The sequence below is a fragment of the Bos taurus genome, chromosome 15, assembly GCF_002263795.3.
Source record: "Bos taurus isolate L1 Dominette 01449 registration number 42190680 breed Hereford chromosome 15, ARS-UCD2.0, whole genome shotgun sequence".
In the NCBI taxonomy this organism is placed as follows: domain Eukaryota; kingdom Metazoa; phylum Chordata; class Mammalia; order Artiodactyla; family Bovidae; genus Bos; species Bos taurus.
In genome coordinates this window covers 83,370,650-83,390,241 of record NC_037342.1, presented here as the reverse complement: position 1 = coordinate 83,390,241, position 19,592 = coordinate 83,370,650, and the positions used below count along the sequence as shown (strand labels likewise).

The 19,592-nt window shown below is 42.1% G+C and overlaps 1 long non-coding RNA gene and 1 other non-coding gene across 3 annotated transcripts in view; one reads left to right on the top strand and one right to left on the bottom strand.

The window, feature by feature from the left end:
• The window catches only part of LOC100849053 (uncharacterized), a 35,431-nt gene extending 16,090 nt beyond the window's left edge, over positions 1-19,341 (bottom strand). The window contains exons 1-4 of one of the 2 annotated variants that reach the window (XR_009490744.1): positions 18,854-19,341; positions 17,783-17,836; positions 11,883-12,026; positions 4,800-4,856 (exon numbers count right to left, since the gene is read on the bottom strand). This is a non-coding gene — a long non-coding RNA (uncharacterized lncRNA). The remainder of the gene's footprint in view (positions 1-4,799; positions 4,857-11,882; positions 12,027-17,782; positions 17,837-18,853) is intronic. The other variant, XR_009490743.1, reaches the window with a different exon arrangement.
• MIR6519 (microRNA mir-6519) lies at positions 16,696-16,788 on the top strand. The gene has a single exon (NR_107756.1). It is a non-coding gene; the product is annotated as a microRNA mir-6519 (primary transcript).
• Positions 19,342-19,592: the final 251 nt, after the last annotated feature.

The window sequence follows — 19,592 nt, the reverse complement described above, 5'->3', positions numbered from 1 at the left end:
TGGGAGGGGCTGGTGCCTGCAGCCTGGTGGGTGGTGCTGAGTCTTTTCCCTCTGATAGGCGGGGCCACAACAGGTGTGTGTTTTCAGGTGTCTGTGAGCTTCGCACGGCTTTAGGCAGCCTGTCTGCTGACAGGCGGGGCTATATTCCTGTCTTGCTGTTTGGTGTGAGGTGTCCAGCTCTGGAGCCTGAAGCAGTGGGTGGAGCCAGGTCTGGGCATCACGATGGCTACTCGCTCACGACAGGTTTGGGTACAGTGGCCACGGCTCAGGTGTGTGTGTGAAGTGCCTGCGGTGCCAGAGACCAGCAAGAAGTGGCAACAAACTCTTCTCTTGTCTAATATTATTGATCCACAATATTCTTTGCATGTGTAAATTGTCTCCAGGAAGATGACCTCTCTCAATTTCGCATTAATACATTGGAGACTTCAGGAAACAAAGAGGAGGCGGCGGGGTCAGAGGTTCCAAAAGTCAGTCCTCTGAAGTGGTCCTGGATTTGTCCTCAGGGACACCATCCAGAAGGCAGGCAGTGGGAAGGCCTGGGGATCTTTATGAAAGGTCAGAAGCTCTCACCTAAAGGCAAGCAACTCAGAAGCGCCGTCATCCTGCAAGAGCTCAGGAATCTTCAAGGTCTCCTTTCTTTGCTGCAGACTCATGTTAACCGCCCCCCCACCAAATTATGGTGAGCATCCCCCTGAATGTCAGTGAAAAGACTGAGAAAGGAAGAGATGAAGGGAGAAGAGGTGGTGGTAGAAAGCTACTCTCTCCTTTAGTTTTGAAGGACAGTTTGCCTGGATAAAGATTTTCTGACAGTCCCCCCACTCCCCCAAGCATTGAAAATGTCATCCTACTGCCTCAGTGTTCTGTGACTTCTGACAAAGCCAGCTATAATATTATCTAGGGTCTCTTGTACACTATAAATCATTTTTTCATTTGCTGCTTTTGAGATTTTTCTCTATTCTTGACTTTCAATCATTTCAATTTTGGTAAGACTATATGTGGATTTTTTCAAGCTTATTCCATTTGGAATCTATTGATCATCTTTAACATTTAGATTATTATTTTTTCATCAAGTTGGAAAATTTTCTGCCAGTATTTCTTCAGATATGCTTTCTGTCCCTTTTACTTTCTCTTCTGTTTGGGGGATCTCTATTATACACATACATTCGTATGCTTGATACTGAGCTTCCCGGGTGTCTCAGTGGTAAAGCATTCACTTGCCAATGCAGGAGATGCGGGTTTGATTCCTGGGTCGGGAAGATCCCTTGGAGTAGGAAATGGCAACCCACCTCAGTATTCTTGCCAGGAGAATTCTATGGACAGAGGAGCTGGTGGGTACAGTCCATGAGGTCACAGAGAGCTGGACATGACAGAGCAGCTGAGCACACACGTGGCTGATGGTGGCTGGTGGTTTTGAGTCCGTGTTCATTTTTCTTCATTTTTCCATCTTATGCCCCTCTTATTAAATAATCTCTACTGACCTATCTTCACGCTTTCTGATTCTTTTTTCTGCAAACTCTAGTCTGTTCTTTATTTCCTTTAGTGAATTCTTCGTTTATTTAGTGCTTGCCCTTTTTAATTAGAGTATCTGTTTTTTTAACAGTTTCTGTCTCATTATGGGTATCTATTTGGTGAGACATCACTTTTATCCTTTTACTTCTTTAAACATCATTTTCTTTAGTTCTTTGAACATGTTTTTAACAGACGATTTACTGTCATGGACTATAAGGTCCAAAGTCTGTGCCTCATCAGGGACACTGTCTGTTGGCTGCTTTTTTCCCCCTCGAATATGTGAAATATATTTCAGAGTCTTTGCATGCTTTCTATTTTAAATGGACATTTAACATCATATGTTGTAACAAATTTTCCATTAGATTCCTCCTTTCCCATCCAGAATTCATGATTTTTGCTGTATTTTTGGTTGTTGTTTTCTTGTTCTTGCTTATTTGTTTAGTGACTTTCCTAAATTCATTTCCTACAGTTTTGATCTGGGGTCTCTGAATTCTCTATTTTTGGAAGAAGTTCCTTTAAAAACTCCTTCTTTATGTATATGTATAATCGATTCACTTTACCGTACACCTGAAATGAACACGACATTGTAAATCAACTATACTGCAAAACGGGACAGAACAAGCGGCTTCCCAGGGGTTACCGCTGGGCCAGTAGAATTTAATGCCTTTACCAAGGGGAACCTGTGTGAAAACACACACTTTAGAATTTCGGTAAGTTTAGAACACAGTCTTAGCTTCCACTTTTTGCTTGCCCAGGGTTTCAGAGCCAGCCAGGATGGGTGTTTCTCCTTCCCCAAGTCTTTCCTCTTAGACGTGGATAGTCTTCCACATGTACACAGTATTTTTGATCTCTAAGAATATGCTGAGGCTTCTCAAAGCTCCCTGTGAATAGTTTAAGGTGTATAGCATAATGATTAGACTTACATACATCATGAAATTATTATTGCAGTGAGTTTAATAAACACCCATTGTCTCACATACATAGAAAGTTAAGGAAATAGAAAAAAATACTTTTCCTTGTGATGAGAACTCTCAGGATTTATTCTCTTAACGACTTTCATATATGGCATAGACCAGTGTTAATTATATGTATTTACGTATATGTCAATTATACTTCAATAAAACTGGAAGAAACAGTTTAAAAATGAAAAAAAAAAAGCTCCCTGTGGTTTTCTAGTTATCAAAGATTTTCTTTTAAATTTCTGACCAAGCTTTGGTTCATTGCAACTGAACTCGCAGCTTTATGCAGCTGCGCTGTAGTCAGTACACTGATATTATTTCAGTACTTTCCTTGTGATAGGACTTTGTTTTCACTTTGTATCTACACAAATAGCCGCAACAGCCTGGGGACAGAGATTTTCAGACTGCTGTAAGTTAAGAAAATATCGACTGTGCCCAGAGAACAATGATTTTAAGAGAGCATCAGAGGATGTCAGTCCTCTCAGCTGACTGCAAGACTAGGCTTTTCCTGGCTACTGTGCCAATGAGCTGGGGATTGAGGTGGAACTGGGAATATCTCCAGGTTAAAACATCACAGATCTCTGTTTCTTGACACTCAGTAGTGTCACCTGGATAGACAATTTTCAGTTTTTACTTTGAGTTTGGTTAATGTCCACTGCATTTTAGTTAATGTCCATGGCATGATGTCCATCCCATCACTTCATGGGAAATAGATGGGGAAACAGTGGAAACAGTGTCAGACTTTATTTTTTTGGGCTCCAAAATCACTGCAGATAGTGACTGCAGCCATGAAATTAAAAGACGCTTACTCCTTAGAAGGAAAGTTATGACCAACCTAGATGGCATATTCAAAAGCAGAGACATTACTTTGCCAACAAAGGTTCGTCTAGTCAAGGCTATGGTTTTTCCTGTGATCATGTATGGATGTGAGAGTTGGACTGTGAAGAAAGCTGAGTGCCAAAGAATTGATGCTTTTGAACTGTGGTGTTGGAGAAGACTCTTGAGAGTCCCTTGGACTGCAAGGAGATCCAACCAGTTCATTCTGAAGGAGATCAGCCCTGGGATTTCTTTGGAAGGAATGATGCTAAAGCTGAAACTCCAGTACTTTGGCCACCTCATGCGAAGAGTTGACTCATTGGAAAAGACTCTGATGCTGGGAGGGATTGGGGACAGGAGGAGAAGGGGACGACAGAGGATGAGATGGCTGGATGGCATCACTGACTCGATGGACATGAGTCTGAGTGAACTCCGGGAATTGGTGATGGACAGGGAGGCCTGGCGTGCTGCGATTCATGGGGTCTCAAAGAGTCGGACACGACTGAGCGACTGAACTGAACTGAATGCCCACCCCACGTGGCGCTAGTGGTAAAGAACCCGCCTGCCAATGCAGGAGATGTAAGAGACCCTGGTTTGATCCCTGGATTGGGAAGAGTCCCTGGAGGAGGGCGTGGCAACCCACTCCAGGACTCTTGCCTGGAGAATCCCATGGACAGAGGAGCTAGGTAGGCTCAGTCCATAGGGTCACAAAGAGTCGGACACAACTGAAGTGACTTTGCAGGCACATGCATGCACTTTGAAACTATTAATTTTAGGGTCTTTCTTTTTTTTTGCTGACATTTTCCTTGTTTTGGGGGAGACTCAGGGACCTTAACTCGGACGCATGTGGTTCCAGGTGGGAGAGTGAAAGCTGAGCCGTGGTTCAGACCACAGCCCATGACTGGGGGTGGGGGGAGGTGGGGGGAGGGCAGAATGGAAGAATGACATCGTAAAGTTGCTTGTGCTACCATCCCAGAAATCAACCTGCCAGCACCAATATTTATAGTTACTCCAATTTCTTATCTTTCCATTTTACTATCCATGGACATAAAACTAAACACTATAGGAAATCAACACATTCCAGACTCTTTACAATATCTCGAACATATTTCCCATCATACAATCAAACCTTCCTAGAAATATGAAAAAGAAGAAAGAAACAGGTAATAACAGACACTGGATCATTTCAAGAAATCCAAGTTCAAGTGTGATAATCAACGTTTTAATTTACATTAAATGATTTATCATAATAGAAATTTAATTCCATGATTAACTTCATACATCTTGAATTATTTTTATGGCTAATGAAATGTAACAAAGATTTCAGTAATTGGAGTATATCTTTTTCCTTTTGATAAAGATTCAGTAGAAAATTAAAGTTCTTATATCTTAACAATCTATCCTCCAAAAATTTGGGTAGGTTTCTAGTGATTCAGAGTCAATGCTACTTCCTTATGGACTCTCATTTTGTCAAGTAAAATCATTTTTAGAGTTGCTACCAACATTCTGACTTACCAAAGACCTTGAACGCCTCCTCTCAAACAGTACTGTAAAGATTCCTGACAGCAAAAACTGGAAACAAAAATCACATTTATTAATACCCTGTCATTACATCTCCATGTAATAAACTTAAAAAGCAAGAGAATTCTGGAATGCCATAACATGAAGAGTATCATATTCAGCCTTTTGTGGGACCATTGAGAACATCATGGACCCCTTAAGGTGAATTTATGTGGCAAAAAGACTGTCAAATTTAGTTAGTTTTTTTCAATCACAATTTATTGAGCCCATGAATTACAAGAAAATGCATCTAGTTGATGAACTTACTGCTAAACATGCTAACCTTGGTGATATCACACGCAAGTACTTTAAATATAATGCTGAAATATTTTATTAATAGAAAACATCACATTTACGAAGTATTTGATTCACTATATATATTCAAATGCAAGAATTCCATAATGTCTTCAATGAGTAGCTTGTTCTGTGACTTTCCATCGATCCTAAAACTTGTTAGAAAGATGGCAGTTATGGTGCATCAGAAATGTATTTTTTCCACTTGTGCAACTTTAATGTATGCATGGAAACTTTCAACAGCATTTAAAGAATAACTATTCAGTTAGTAGTGAAGGAAAAGGAATATTCCTCCCCCCAAATGGCACCACTAACATGCCAGTGCACGCGTGCACTCACTGCACACGCTTGCACTCACTGCACACGCGTGCACTCAGTCTGACGCAGTCGGGTCTGACCACGCACTCTAGTCTGCCTGGCTCCTCCGTCCACGGAATTCTCCAGCAATAACACTGGAGGGGGTTGCCAGCTCCTACTCCATGGGATCTTCCTGCCCCCGGGATCCAATCCACACTGCCCGTGTCTCCTGCGTTGGCCGATGGATTCTCTACCAGTGAGCCACCTGGGAAGCCCAACATGTCAGTACCAAGAGCATTCTGGGGTCAGAAGGGTATGCGTTTGAGTTCTTGGAACTGTGCTTTCTATGACACTCAAGAGAAGTTATGTGGCTTGTCATTAAGTCTTTCCTTTTTCATTGGTAAAGTGAGAATAGTGTTTTCTAAGTCGTGTTACTAAGCGGTTATTGTAGCAGTTATATATGAAGTAATATGCTGAATTATTTGTAGTCAACTTGGTCCTACAGTGTCCACCTATGACTCAGAACTACATTTTCCAGAATTAATTTCTGTTATTTCCAGTTACAATAGTGTAAGAGAAAATCCCAAGAAATATTTGGAGGGTATAGAAGGGAAGCAGAAACTGTAAGTTTCAGAAGATCATAGTGATCAGACATGGAAGCCATGGCCTCTTTTTCTCTCCCTCTCCTCTGTTATATTTTCATGTTATCTTTCAGAGAAAGCAATTTCTAGATGGATCCATGATCTTCCCTTTGCAACCCCATTCTGGTTCAAGGTTTAATTACAGAGCTTCCAGATTTAATTACATACAATCTGCCTGCAATGCAAGAGACCCTGGCTCAATTCCTGGGTGGGGAAGATCTGCTGGAGAAGGGATAGGCTACCCACTTCAGTATTCTTAGGCTTCCCTGGTGGCTCAGATGGTAGAGAATCCACCTGCAATGTGGGAGATCTGGGTTCAGTCCCGGAGCTGGGAAGATCCCGTGGAGAAGGGAATGGCTACCCACTCCAGTATCCTGACCTGGAGAGTTCCATGGACTATACAGTCCAAGGGGTCGCAAAGGTGTCGGACACACCTCAGCGACTTTCACTTTCAACTTGTCCATTCATGCTGGCGCCTTGTGAAAGTGAGTGCCAGTTGCTCAGTCGTGTCTGACTCTGTGACCCCATGGACTGTGGCCCACCAGGCTCCTCTGTGCATGGAATTCTCCAGGCAAGAATACTGGAGTGGGTTGCCATTTCCTTCTCCAGGGGATCTTCTCAACTAGGGATCAAACCCAGGTCTTCTACATTGCAGGAAGATTCTTTACTGTCTGAGCCACCAGAGGAGCTGGTGCCCTAGGCAGGAGCAGTTAGTGATCTTTTTTTTATGATCCTCTAACCTTTCTTTCCACATCTCTTCCTACACTTACAAAGGTTCCAATTCTTATTCTAGTTTCTATATTCCCATAAATATTATGGTAGCCCATTTTTCTTTACAAAACCCTGCACTTAAATAAGTACCTTATCATAAGCCCCCACATTTGGACCAATGGTAGATAGTATTAATTTTTATTTCTGTTACATTTGTAAATCCACATACCTTCCTCAGGATTCTTTCTAGTATTTTGAAATGGGTGCTACCTTTGTCTTCCAGCTACTCATCTTAGCCATTCTACATACAGCAAGAGAACACTGTGTTCTCAGCATCCTGGGCTTCCTCCATTTGAGGTGCTCATTCCAAAGTGTCTCCCAGAAAATCAACAAAGTCTTGAAAAAAGAAAACAACCACTAGAGCAGTGTTTTCTTTTTAAATCTCTGGCAAAATCAGACTCATAAAGGAAATTATTGTAGCTATTTATCACATGTTGCCGAGGCTGCTTCTGAAGGACTGAAGCACGTATGCACATTCTCTCTTGTAGCTCTATTTCTGATTGATGAGAAATTAAGACATCGAAAGGGTATATGAGCAATAGTGAATGCCAACTGATTTATAGGTAGATAATCAACTGCTTCAAAGGTGTTGATTCCCAGTTTAGTGGGGCTCTGAAGGAGGGCTTATGGCATGGAGACCAGTTAATGGGATGCGGTATGGCAACAGGAAAACCTTGATCTTAAGGGACATAACTGACTTATGGCATTTCTGTCTCCTCTGTTAGTACATTTGTCAGGTAAGGACTAGTGATATGGTGACATGTAGAATAGCTGGGGGACACCTTAAACACACGGGCTTAAGAAGGTCTCGAAAGACAGACGTCAGCGCTGAGATGACAGTAACCTGAAGTCCTGAAGACTAGAGGAGATTTCCAGGGAGAGGAATACAAACACTTACAGAGGAGAAATCTTTACTGGTTTAAGGAAGAGAACAAAGACCAGCACGCCTGGAACATAAAGGGGATCATCACTCCTATCAGTCTGCTCTAGGATCAACTGTTATCTTGCAGAAGTATGCTGTTTATTTTCTTTCTAACGCTAACATTTAGAGATTTTAAACTAATTGCTTTCTTGTTAACTTTTGTCTCCTCAACTGAGAGAGTGAGATCTATGAAAGTGTTGTTGTTGGTTTTTTGCCAAGTCATGACCAACTCTTTGTGACCCCATGAAATACAGCACACCAGGCTCCTCTGTCTTTCACCATCTCCCAGAGTTTGCTCAAGCTCATGTCCATCAAGTCAGTGATACCATCCAACCATCTCATCCTCTGTCATCCTCTTCTCCTCCCGCCTTCAATCCTTCCCAGCATCAGGGTATTTCCCAATGAGTCATCTCTTCACATCAGGTGGCCAAAGTATTGGAGCTTTAGCCTCAGCATCAGTCCTTCCAGTGAATATTCAGAGTTGATTTCCTTTAGGATTGAGTGGTTTAATCTCCTTGTAGTCCAAGGAACTCTCAAGAGTCTTCTCCAGGACCACAGTTCAAAAGCATCAATTCTTTGGCACTCTGCCTTCTTTATGGTCCAACTCTCACATCCATACATGACCACTGGAAAAACCATAGCTTTGAGTATATGGACCTTTGTCAGCAAAGTGATATCTGTGCTTTTTGTATGCTGTCTAGGTTTGTCATAGCTTTCTTTTCAAGGAGCAAGCATCTTTTAATTTCATGGCTGCAGTCATCGTCCGCAGTGATTTTGGAGCCCAAGAAAATAAAATCTGCCACTGTTTCCACTTTTTCCCCATCTATTTGCCATGAAGTGATGGGACTAGATGCCATGATCTTAGTATTTTGAGTGTTGAGTTTCCAGCCAGCTTTTTCACTGTCCTCTTTCGTCATCCTCAAGAGGCTTTTTACTTCCTCTTCACTTTCTGCCATTAGGATGGTATCCTTGATAGCTCAGTTGGTAAAGAATCTGCCTGCAATGCAGGACACCCTGGTTTGATTCCTGGGTTGGGAAGATCCCCTGGAGAAGGGATAGGCTACCCACTCCAGTATTCTTGGGCTTCCCCTGTGGCTCAGCTGGTAAAAAATCTCCCTGCAATGCAGGAGATCTGGGTTCAATCCCTGGGTTGGGAAGATCTCCTGGAGAAGGGAAAGGCTACCCATTCCAGTATTCTGGCCTGGAGAATTCCATGGGCTGTATATAGCCCATGGGGTCTCAAAGAGTCGGACACAACTGAGCAACTTTCACTTTCGCTTTTCATCTATGAAATTAGAGGTACTTTTTAATCTTACTTCAACTTAGGTGTGTGTCTTGTTCATTGTTTTATTCAAGTCCCTAGAACAGTTCTTACAAATCGTGGCTGTCCAGTATGTTTCTTTACTGAATGAATGAAAATATAATTTAAACAATGTAATTCATTTTAAAAATGAAGTAAACAATCAAGTGAAAGCACTTTGAATAGGTGGCATGTCTTCTGATTCAGAGTTCATCTTCAGCTAGCTCCCAGATGATAAAGACCGTGACACACAGCATCCTGTGAAACACCAATCAAGATCCCTTCAGGTTCATTTGGTGTGTGTGTAGATTACAACCTGATTCCAAAATTTATATGGTCAGGTGATACAAGGATAGCCAAGATAATCCTGAAGAAGAACAAGATGACCTATACTGATATTAAAACTTACTTAAAGACAGTGTAGTGAAGACACTGTGATATCATCATAATTAGAGAAAAATAGGTTCAGAAATGGATTCAGCCCTATGTGGACATTTGATTTATAGAAGCAAAAGAGTCTTCTTCCCAATAAGTGAAACTTTTGAAAATCCATATTCTCTCAAACTAAAATTTGATCCCGAATGTATATCATAAACAAAAATAAATTCAAGGTAAACTGGAAATCCAAATGTAAAAAAGTAAAACAGTTTAGATAAAAATAACTTCCGAATCTAAAAGCAGAAACAATTGATTAAATCAGGTGTAACAAGTACTGCCTACAGAGGGAAAATTATCATAGTGGGTAACACTGAAATTAATAAATTACTTAATTGAAAGACATCCTTGAGCCACAGAGTGGAAATGACGATTAGAATACATAAACTGATAAAGAGTTTGTGTCCAGAATATATAAAGAATTACAGCAAAGAAGTACAAGACAGAGAGAAAACCCAATTAAAAAATGTGAAGAAACTTGTATAGGTACTTTTAAAAGGGGATGTCAAAATAGACAATAAAACACTTCTCTACCTCATTAGTTAGCAATGCAAGCTAAAACTACAAGTTTAAAAGCACTAGCCAGAAAGGATAAAGTGAGGAAAACCGAAATACAAAGCACCGCTGAGGCCGCGTGCGCTTGTGTGCTCAGCAGCTCAGTCGCGTCCCCTCAGTGCGACTCTCTGGACTGCGGCCTGCCAGGTGCCTCTGTCCACGGAAATTTCCAGGCAAGGATCCTGGAGTGGGTTGCCGTTTCCTCCTCCAGGGGAGATTCTCTACCACGGAGTCATGGCGGGAAGCCCTGAGACTCTTTGAGGAAGCCCGCGGAGGATACAGAATGACAGTAATTTACTGCCTGCTGAAGAGGATGTAAATTGGTAAAACTACCTGGGAAAAGTTCAGCATTCAATACCAACGTTGAGTGTGTGTGTAGACCTAAGACGCTGCAATGCTGCTTTTGTGTATATACCTAAAAGTGATGCCTGCACACGTGCAGCTAGAGGCGTGTGCAAGGAAGTCACTAACAGCCCGCACTGGGAGTTCTGTAATACTTCAAACTGGAAGCGACCCAAATGTCCATTCATTAGATTATATAAGCCACAGGAGATGAATGCAATGAAATATTAATCAGCAATCATAATGAATGAACTGCAGCTATATCACAGCTACATCAATAACAAGGCTGGATCTCACAATCATAAGTTAAGCAAAGCAGCCAAATACAAAATAATACACACTGTCTGATTCTACTTACATAAAGTTTAAAAGCGCATAAGAGTGATGTATGATATTAGAAGTCAGGTTAATGGTTAAGATAGGAGGGAGAGGTTATTGATCGGAAGGGACATGAGAGGAATTTCTAAAGTGCTGGAATTTTTTTTATCTGACTTGGGTGTGAAAGTGAAAAGTGAAGTGAGTAAAGCTATAGAACTAAAAAGAAAGAAAGAAAGAAGCTGGCTAGGGTGAGACAAAATGGAATTTCTGGTACCAAAGGGAAATGGGTTATTGTTTTAAACCGAATGGTTCAGGTAGGCCTCATTGAAAAAGTTATTGCTGATAATCGATTATTATAGTGGGTTGGCCAAAAAGTTCATTTGGGTTTTTCCATAAGACCTGATGAACGTTTGTCTCACCCTACCCAACATTTTCTTTCTTTCCTTCTATAGCTTCATTATCTTCTAACGTTCGACTCCTGGCTAGAATAAAGCTCTGAAAGGGCTGGGATCTTTGCTTTGTTTACTGATGTATTTCATACACCTAGAACAGATGCATGATACATAGTATTAGTATGTATCAGTTGAATGACCACATTTCAAATGCATTATTATCACTCAGCATTTTGTGGGGATAATAGCATATCACTCACCATACTATCAGACATAATAAAATCTACTTTAGAAACTTCTGTTCAAGTCTACCAAAGGCTTCTTGGACAGTAAAACAAAAGATTTCATTTTCATTTCCCAGTACAAATTCTATATATTCCACTATTTCCATGGCAATAATGTTCTCTCACCTTGCTGGCCCCACTGGAAAAAAATAAATGCCCTGTGAACAGTGGAACAATCACTACCATTTCCTGTTTTCCCAAAATGTCCCTTGTTCAGCTTACCACTATTTCCCCCATCCAAGAGCATGTAAAAAGCGGATCTTTAACAAAACAGACTCTCATTATAGAAGAATTTTACTGGTATGATCTAAGTTTTTTTTTCCCATATTGATATATGCTTTTCCACTAGATATAAGAATAAATCCCTTGAAAACAGATTGTGCATTTCTAGTGTAGCGCACTGTCTCTGGTATGCGACACAGCTCAGAAACAATCATCAAACGAATACATTAATAAAGAACGATAAAGGAGTAGATTATTTACTCACAAAAGCTGCTGCCCAAAACGGGAATCCTGACAGTACTGCAACAGGAAGATATACTTTTTGAAATGCTAGAATTTGTGTGACTAACAGATATGTCCAGAGCACTCCCAGGGTGTGAACAAACAGACCAGTCATTATCTGCAAGGCCTGAGGGAAAAGAACACCATTACTTACTTCTATTCCAGTCCAACCTTTCAAAGGAACACACATCAAGAAAACGCCCAGGTGGAGAGGGAGAGTGACAACCTAACATAATTTTAGGATTTTCAACGTTTAACTCAGATGAGGAGGGTTTGTTAATATTTCAGAGCAGTTTGCAGATACAGTTACTATATGCATGTCCAATAAAATTGTACTAAGAGCTCGTTTATCTGCTGCATTCGAGAGGCTGTAGGGCACGAGCCCTGGAGCCCTGAACGTGCTGATCTCAACACTCCTCAGTCCCTGAATGTGGTCAGCGATCCTCACCCGCAGAGGCAGCTCGTCGGTTTTACAGACCAGAGTTGGACACGACTAAAGCGACTTGACCTGGCATTGCTGACCTTACCTGCCTTTCGCTCATGGTCCCAAAATTGGGACTTGGACTTTGATTCCTTCTGTTTTGCCCACCCATCATGCCTGCTTTTGATGGTGGTTGTCAGAGTCCTGGGTCCTGTATAAAGAAGAGCTAAAGAAAGAGCAAACCCTTGAGTTACCTGGTTTTCTACAGCTCTTCCAGGGGCCTGTTACCTGGTGTGGGGATTGTGGATGATTTCTGCCCACTGAAGTCAGGCTAAGTATGACAGCTTCAGAGCCACAGGAGAAGGGAAAATCTAAGCTTGCTATGTAGAGCCCCCTAACATCTCGCTGGAGGGCCTTTCAGTTGGTTTTCAGACAGATGTTTCTCAGCTGTGCTGCTTCTACCACAGCTGAATAAGCCACCCCTCCCTGCTCCTGTTCATCCACCAAACATAGGAATTTAGCTTGAAAAAAAAACAAACTAAAGGAGTTATACTGGCATTCAGAACCTAAAATCTCTTGCCTTACTATATCTCATATTTTTTTAAATAATTTAATTTCTCTCTCTTTTTTTGGCCACACCTGTGTGGCATGAAGAATCTCAGTTCTGCAACCAGGGACAGACCTGCGCCTCCTGCAGTGGAGGAGCACAGAGGCTTAAACGCTAGATCGCCAGGAGTCTGTGCAACTCATGTTTCCAGAATGTCCGGGTAAACCGATGTCCTTTTCCTCAAAAAACATATCCTTTTAAGCAGGATAACTTCAGCTTGAAGTCTGCAGCAGGCGTCTGTTCTGGTCATGTGATGATGAGCAGACCTAAGAAGCGGCTAGTTGGTGCGATACTCCCCTCACCTGGAGAGTAGTACTCTGACAGCTCCCCGAGACGAAGCTATGCATTTAGCGGCACTTCCGGCAGGCTGCAGCAGAAGAGGCAAGGGGACACTGCATTCGACAGGACTTTTCCCACTACTGCAGTGGCCAAGAGTTTTAGCTCCTTGCTGAAGCTGGAATACACTGTTTTCTAAAGTCTGAGTTTAGAAGATCGAAGGATTTAAAAAAAAACAAACAAAAAACTTTCATTTCCAACTAATTATAGATTGCAAAAAAGTACAGAGGTCCTGTGTGTGCTGAACCTGGAGGCTCCCGATGGTTGCGTCACTGCCTTACAGACCAGAATGCGGAGACGGCTTGGCTCGGTGTGTGCTTATGTGCTGCACCAATGTGTCACGTATGCTTTTCTGTCTCCCACCACCATAATCACGAAACAGAACTTTTAAATTACTACAAAGGTATCCTTCATCCCACACCCCTATAACCACTCTCCTTCCAACTTCCTTAACGTCTGGAAGTCACTAGTACGTTTTCTATTTCTACACTTGTCTCATTCTGAGAATGTTACATAAATTGAATAATTCAGCATGTATCTTTCAAGACTGACTTTTTCTATTCAGCTCAATGCCCTTGCAATCCATCTAAGTTGTTGTGGGTCTCAATGCATTTTCTTTCCTCCATGATATGGATGACTATAGTTTATTCAGTTATTCACCTACTGAGGTGATTTCCACTTCGATAATCTCCACATTGGGGGCTCCTACAGATAAAACCATTGTCTTCTTCTTCTGTACTGTCTTTGGTTGTCACATCAGAGTCATACTGGCCTCTTCAAGTAATTCATGAAGTGCTCCCTCCTCTTATGTTTTCTGAAAAAGATTATGAAGAACCAAGAAGCATTCCCTCCTCTTCTGTTTTCTGAAAAAGATTATGAAGAACTGGTGTTAAGCATTCTTAAAATATTTGGCAGAATTCTTTGGTGAAATATCCAGGGCTGGCAATTTCTTTTTTAAGAGTTTTAAAATTAGAAATTCAAGAGCATTTTATAACTTTCTATTTCTCTGTATCATTTTCAATTTCTTTTATCAACATAATTTTCAGAGTATAGGTCTTTCACCTTCTTGGTTAAGTTTATTCCTAGATATTCTTTTTGATGTAATTTTCTTCCTTTCTTTTTTTGATTGTTCATTATTAATGCACAAAAAAGAATTAGATTTATGTATAGTAATCTTGTATCCTGCAAATTTACTGAAATCATTTAGTATTTTTAATAGTTTTTGGGTGCAGATTTAGGGTTTTCTCTGTATAGCATCATGCCATCTGCAAATAGTGAGTTTTACTTCTTCCTTTCCAACTTGGGCACATTTTCTTTCTTTTTCTTGACTGATTTCTGTGGCTAGGATCTCCAATACCATGTTAAATAGAAGTGGTAAAAATGGATATCCTTGTCTTATTCCTGATTTTAGACAATAAGCTTTTAGCTTTTCACCATCACATATGATGTTAGCTGTGGCTTTGTCAAAAATGGCCATTATGTTCAGTTATGCTCCCTTTATACCCATTTTGATAAATTTTTATCATGAACTGGTGTTAAATGTTGTTAAATGCTTCTTCTATGTATATTGAAATATCATGTGATTTTTATCCTTTTTAAAATTGCAGTGTATCGTATTGGTTGATTTGCAGATATTGAACCATCCTTGCCTCCCTGGAGTACGTCCTACCTCATCCCAGGGTATGATCCCCCCACAACTGCACTCTCTCCTTGGCAGCAGCAGCCTCTGCCTTAGCGCGGAGCAGTGCAAGAGGGGTCAGAGTGGGGTGCTTGGCTTAGATCCGCATGTACACTGGGGCAGCTGTGGGATGCCAGTCAGGGTCCCAGGCAGCTTCAGCATGCTTGGTCTGCCCTGTTCCGTGATTAAGTAAGCATGTGAACACCCTTTACGAGCAGAGTGGAGGTTTTTCTCGGCTCTACTGCCAGTCTGGAGCTGGTTTTCAAACGTGCTAAGGGAACTTGCCCTCCCTGGGCTGGCTCCCAGTTTGGAGTGCCCGATCGTGGTTTCAGTTGCTCATTTCCAGAGAGGGTCTCTGAGCCTGTGTGACCCCTCTCTCTCTGTGCCAGCCTCCTAGAGACGTGGACCCTGACCTGCCCTCTTCTCCTCCCTTCAAACCTGACTGTGTGCTTCTCCCTACAGCCTTGGCTAAATAGGAGTTTTTCTGCCAGTTTCAGTTTGCTTTTGGTGAGAAGTACTCCACATGTAGATGTATTTTTGATGTGGTTGTTGGGGGCCAAGAGCTGCATGTGCTTCTGCTCTGCCATCTGGATCTCCTCTCACACAGAATAATTTTTATTGTTATACTTAAAGTTTATTGATTCTTTTCTCTGCCCTGTCCATACACCCGTTGAACTCATCCAGTGAGTTTTTTTCCAGTTATTGCATTTTTCAGTTATAAAATTTCCATTTGGTTTTCTTTCTTCTATTTCTTTTCTTTGAATTTTTATCTATAAACTTGCTTTTAAGTATGTTCATAATTGCTTGTTGTTACATTTTTCTAACAGCTACTTAAAAACTCTTATCAGATAATTCTAACAACAGTGTAATTCTGGTATTTGCATCTATTCATTGTCTCTTCTCATGCAGGTTGAGATTTTCCTGGTTATTTTTTGGATGAGTGATTTTCAGTTGTACCGTGGACGCCACTTTGCAAATAAAGGTCTATACAGTCAAAGTTATGGTTTTTCTAGTAGTCATGTACAGATGGGAGTTGGACCATAAAGAAGACTGAGCACTGAAGAATTGACGCTTTTGAATTGTTGTGTTGGAGAAGACTCTTGAAAGTCCCTTGGACTGCAAGGAGATCAAACCATTCAATCTTAAAGGAAATCACCCCTGAATATTCATTGGAAGGACTGATGCTGAAGCTGAAGGTCCAATACTCTGGCCACCTGATGTGAAGAGATGACTAAATGGAAAAGACCCTGATGCTGGGAAAGACTGAAGCAAAAGAAGGGAGTAGCAGAGGATGAGATAATTAGATGGCATCACTGACTCAATGGACATGGATTTGAGCAAACTCTGAGAGACAGTGGAGGACAGTGGAGCCTGGCGTGCTGCCGTCCATGGGGTTGCAAACAGTCAGACACAGCTGCTGCTGCTGCTGCTGAGTCGCTTCAGTCGTGGCCGACTCTGTGCGACCCCATAGATGGCAGCCCACCAGGCTCCCCCGTCCCTGGGACTCTCCAGGCAAGAACACTGGAGTGGGCGCCATTGCCTTCTCCAGCAGACACATCTTGGCAACTGAACAACAACCCGGCTGAGAAAATAGGCTCTCCTTGTTTTTGTTTTTGTTTTGTTTTTTGGTCTGTGCTTAATGGTGTTTTTGGGTTACAGGCTTCTTGAGCACCCAGTTCTGGAGATTTGAAGAAAAACAAACAAATAAAATGCCCCAGGAAACTCACCACCATGCCATTCTTTGGGTTTCAAGGTCCCTAGCTCTTCTGCCTCCTGTGAATCTCTCAGTCTTCTTTGTCCTGAGTTTTAGCCGTAACTAGCAGCGGGAACAGAGAAAAGTCTAGCTACTCCACCTTGTCCGAAGCTGGAAAGTAGAATCAAATGCCATCCAAACTCTTAGGTAATGGTAGCTCTCATTAGCAGGACAGTAACGTGACCAGGAACAGATGCATTCTCAGAAACACTTTATTCCTTCTCAATAACCATATCAGATCATAGAAAAGGGGGTTAGGGATCTAGACCTTTACATCATAAAACTGGGACTGAGGAGTGGAAACTTGGGTTCATTGTCTGCTTTACGCAAGGCTCTTAGTACAGTTCTTGTTGAGGTCAGGTAGATCTTCAATAAGGGAAGGCAATAATAGAATTGAGGTGTCAGAAACATTCCTGGACCAAGCTTTAATCCTGTTGGTTTAATTCCTAGTCTGGTTCCACAATCCAAAAATGTGGGTGGCTAATGAAAAAGGATGTAACCTGCTAGATTTGATGAGCTGATTGAGATAACAGCGCTATGTCTGTAGGATGATTTCGAGAACATAGTGCCGTCATGATCACTGTCCACAATGCTGGACGGTCTGCAGATTTTCCTGAATACTGTTTCCACAATCTGACCATTTCATTTGGGACCACTGTCATCACCAGCTCAGCTTAAAATAATTTATAGATGCCAAAAAGGGATTTTTATACCTAGTTCCAGACTCAGAGTATTTTTCTTGGGAGTATGACTAGCTTGCAGTGGTTTCGGGTTATTTAAATACAGTTGATAGATTCATAATTTTTGCTTTATTTAACTTTAATATAGTTGAAACTTTCTGGTGGCATGTGGAGAATGCAGATATTATCACATAATCATTTCAGGACACTCTCATTACCTCTCTTTCACTTGGGGAGTTCATAATGGAGGTGCTTAGAGTCCTCTCCTTTTATATTTAGATTCATGCTGCTGCTTGACAGAAAACAACAAATTCTATAAAGCAATTATCCTTCAATTAAAAAATAAATAAATTTTAAAAAGAAATTGCAACATTTTAGTCATTTGCTTAAGTAGCCTTTAGTTCTTACCCCCAACATTCTTGCTTCCTGTCTTATCCACAAATGATTTCCTGGCATTTTTCACTAGGATACAAGAGAGAAATGAGAAGATAAATGCTTCTTTTCTATAGGAAAATACAGAGACAAATAAGTACTAATTATGTCCTTGAGTAAGATGCTTAAAATTGAGGGAAATTTAATCCTACAGCTGCTCATTTTTCACTGTTTCATAATTTCCTGAGAGATGTTTTTCATCAAACCGCCAGTATCACCATCTTGAAAAATCCAATAATTAGTTCTCAAATACTTTTGTTCATTTAACAACCTTCAATAGGACTGAGTGTGTGTGTGTTAGTTGTTAAGTTGTGTCCAACTCTTTGCAACCCTATGGACTATGGCCCACCAGGCTCCTCTGTCCACGGAATTCTCCAGGCAAGAATACTGGAGTGAGCTGCCACTCCCTTCTCCAGGGGATCTTGCCAACCCAGGGACTGAACCCACGTCTCCTGCGTTGCTGGCAGATTCTTTACAGTGTGAGCCACCAGGGAAACCCAAGTAGGATTGTAAAAAACAGTTTATGGTGGTTGCTCCAACCCGTCAGTCTCTCTAGATATTACCCATGTCCCCACATTTACAAGGTCAAAAAAGTTGGATTTTTTGTCTTGCTGAGTTTCTCATGGCACCTGGTTCACTTCTTGCCTTTAGGTTATGTAATCATATCTGTTCATACAATACAATAAACGAACACATGTACCTTCGTTTTGCTAATGCTAGTAAGATTTTTTTTTCTTGCAACCAAATTGTCTTTTTTTAAAAATCACCTTGTTCTCTAATTTTTCTCACATGGTAATCTACTCTCACAATCTAATCTCCCGAATCTCCAACATCTGGCACCTTTTCTCCCCTTTCAACCTCTTTATTTTATAGCCATATAAGAAATATAAGACTTTGTCTTTAAATTCTTCACTAATAAACTTTTCCTTCCATTTACATGAACTCTTAAGGTTTGAGTTCTCTTAGCTGGCCTGCTGAAGCCTGAAACCGAGAAGAGGTAGAAAAGTACAGCAGAAAGAGCCAAAGTTGAGTTCAAATTGTCCTTACCAATATCCTTTCTTCTTTCACGGGGGGATTCCTCAGCAGCAAAACCCCTCTAGGATTGTGCAGGGGGTCAAATAAGACTGGTACGAAACGGACACTCAAGAAGACCTTGGGTCGGGAATGCCCGCCCTGGGCATGGTCTGCACCAACCGTGGGTCCCTGCTCACTGCATCACAGGGCGAGCCACGGGGCGATCTCGGAGGCGGAGCCCTTCGTTCCGGACCTAGGAGCCCGGGCGGCAGCACTGGCCGAGCGGGTCCTGCCTCCTCGGCCGGCCCCGCATCCCCCTCGCGCGGCTCCAACGCAGCAGTTGTGGCCGAGAGGGCGGCTTCCGGCGGCTGCGCGAGGGGCCCACGGAGACGCGTGCGCGGTGCGGCCTCGCCGGGGTGCAGAGTCTGCGGGTGCCCGGGCCAGGATGAGGATGAGACGGAGGGGCAGAGGAGAAGGGAATGGCAGCCCACTCCAGACCTCTTGCCTGGAGAATCCCATGGACGGAGAAGCCTGGCGGGCCATGGTCCATGGGGTCGCAGAGAGTCGGACACCACTGAAGTGACTACGCACGCACGTAGGCGCTAACAGAGACAAAGCCTTTGCTGCCTGTGCCGGCATCACGCTCTGCGTTTGTGAGCATCGCAGTCCGGGCCACGCCTGATTATTCCCTGGCTGCTTCAACAGAGACGTCTCCATCAAACACACGTCTCCTCTCCCTCTTCTGCTAGGTTTGTATTGACAACAGTCTTTC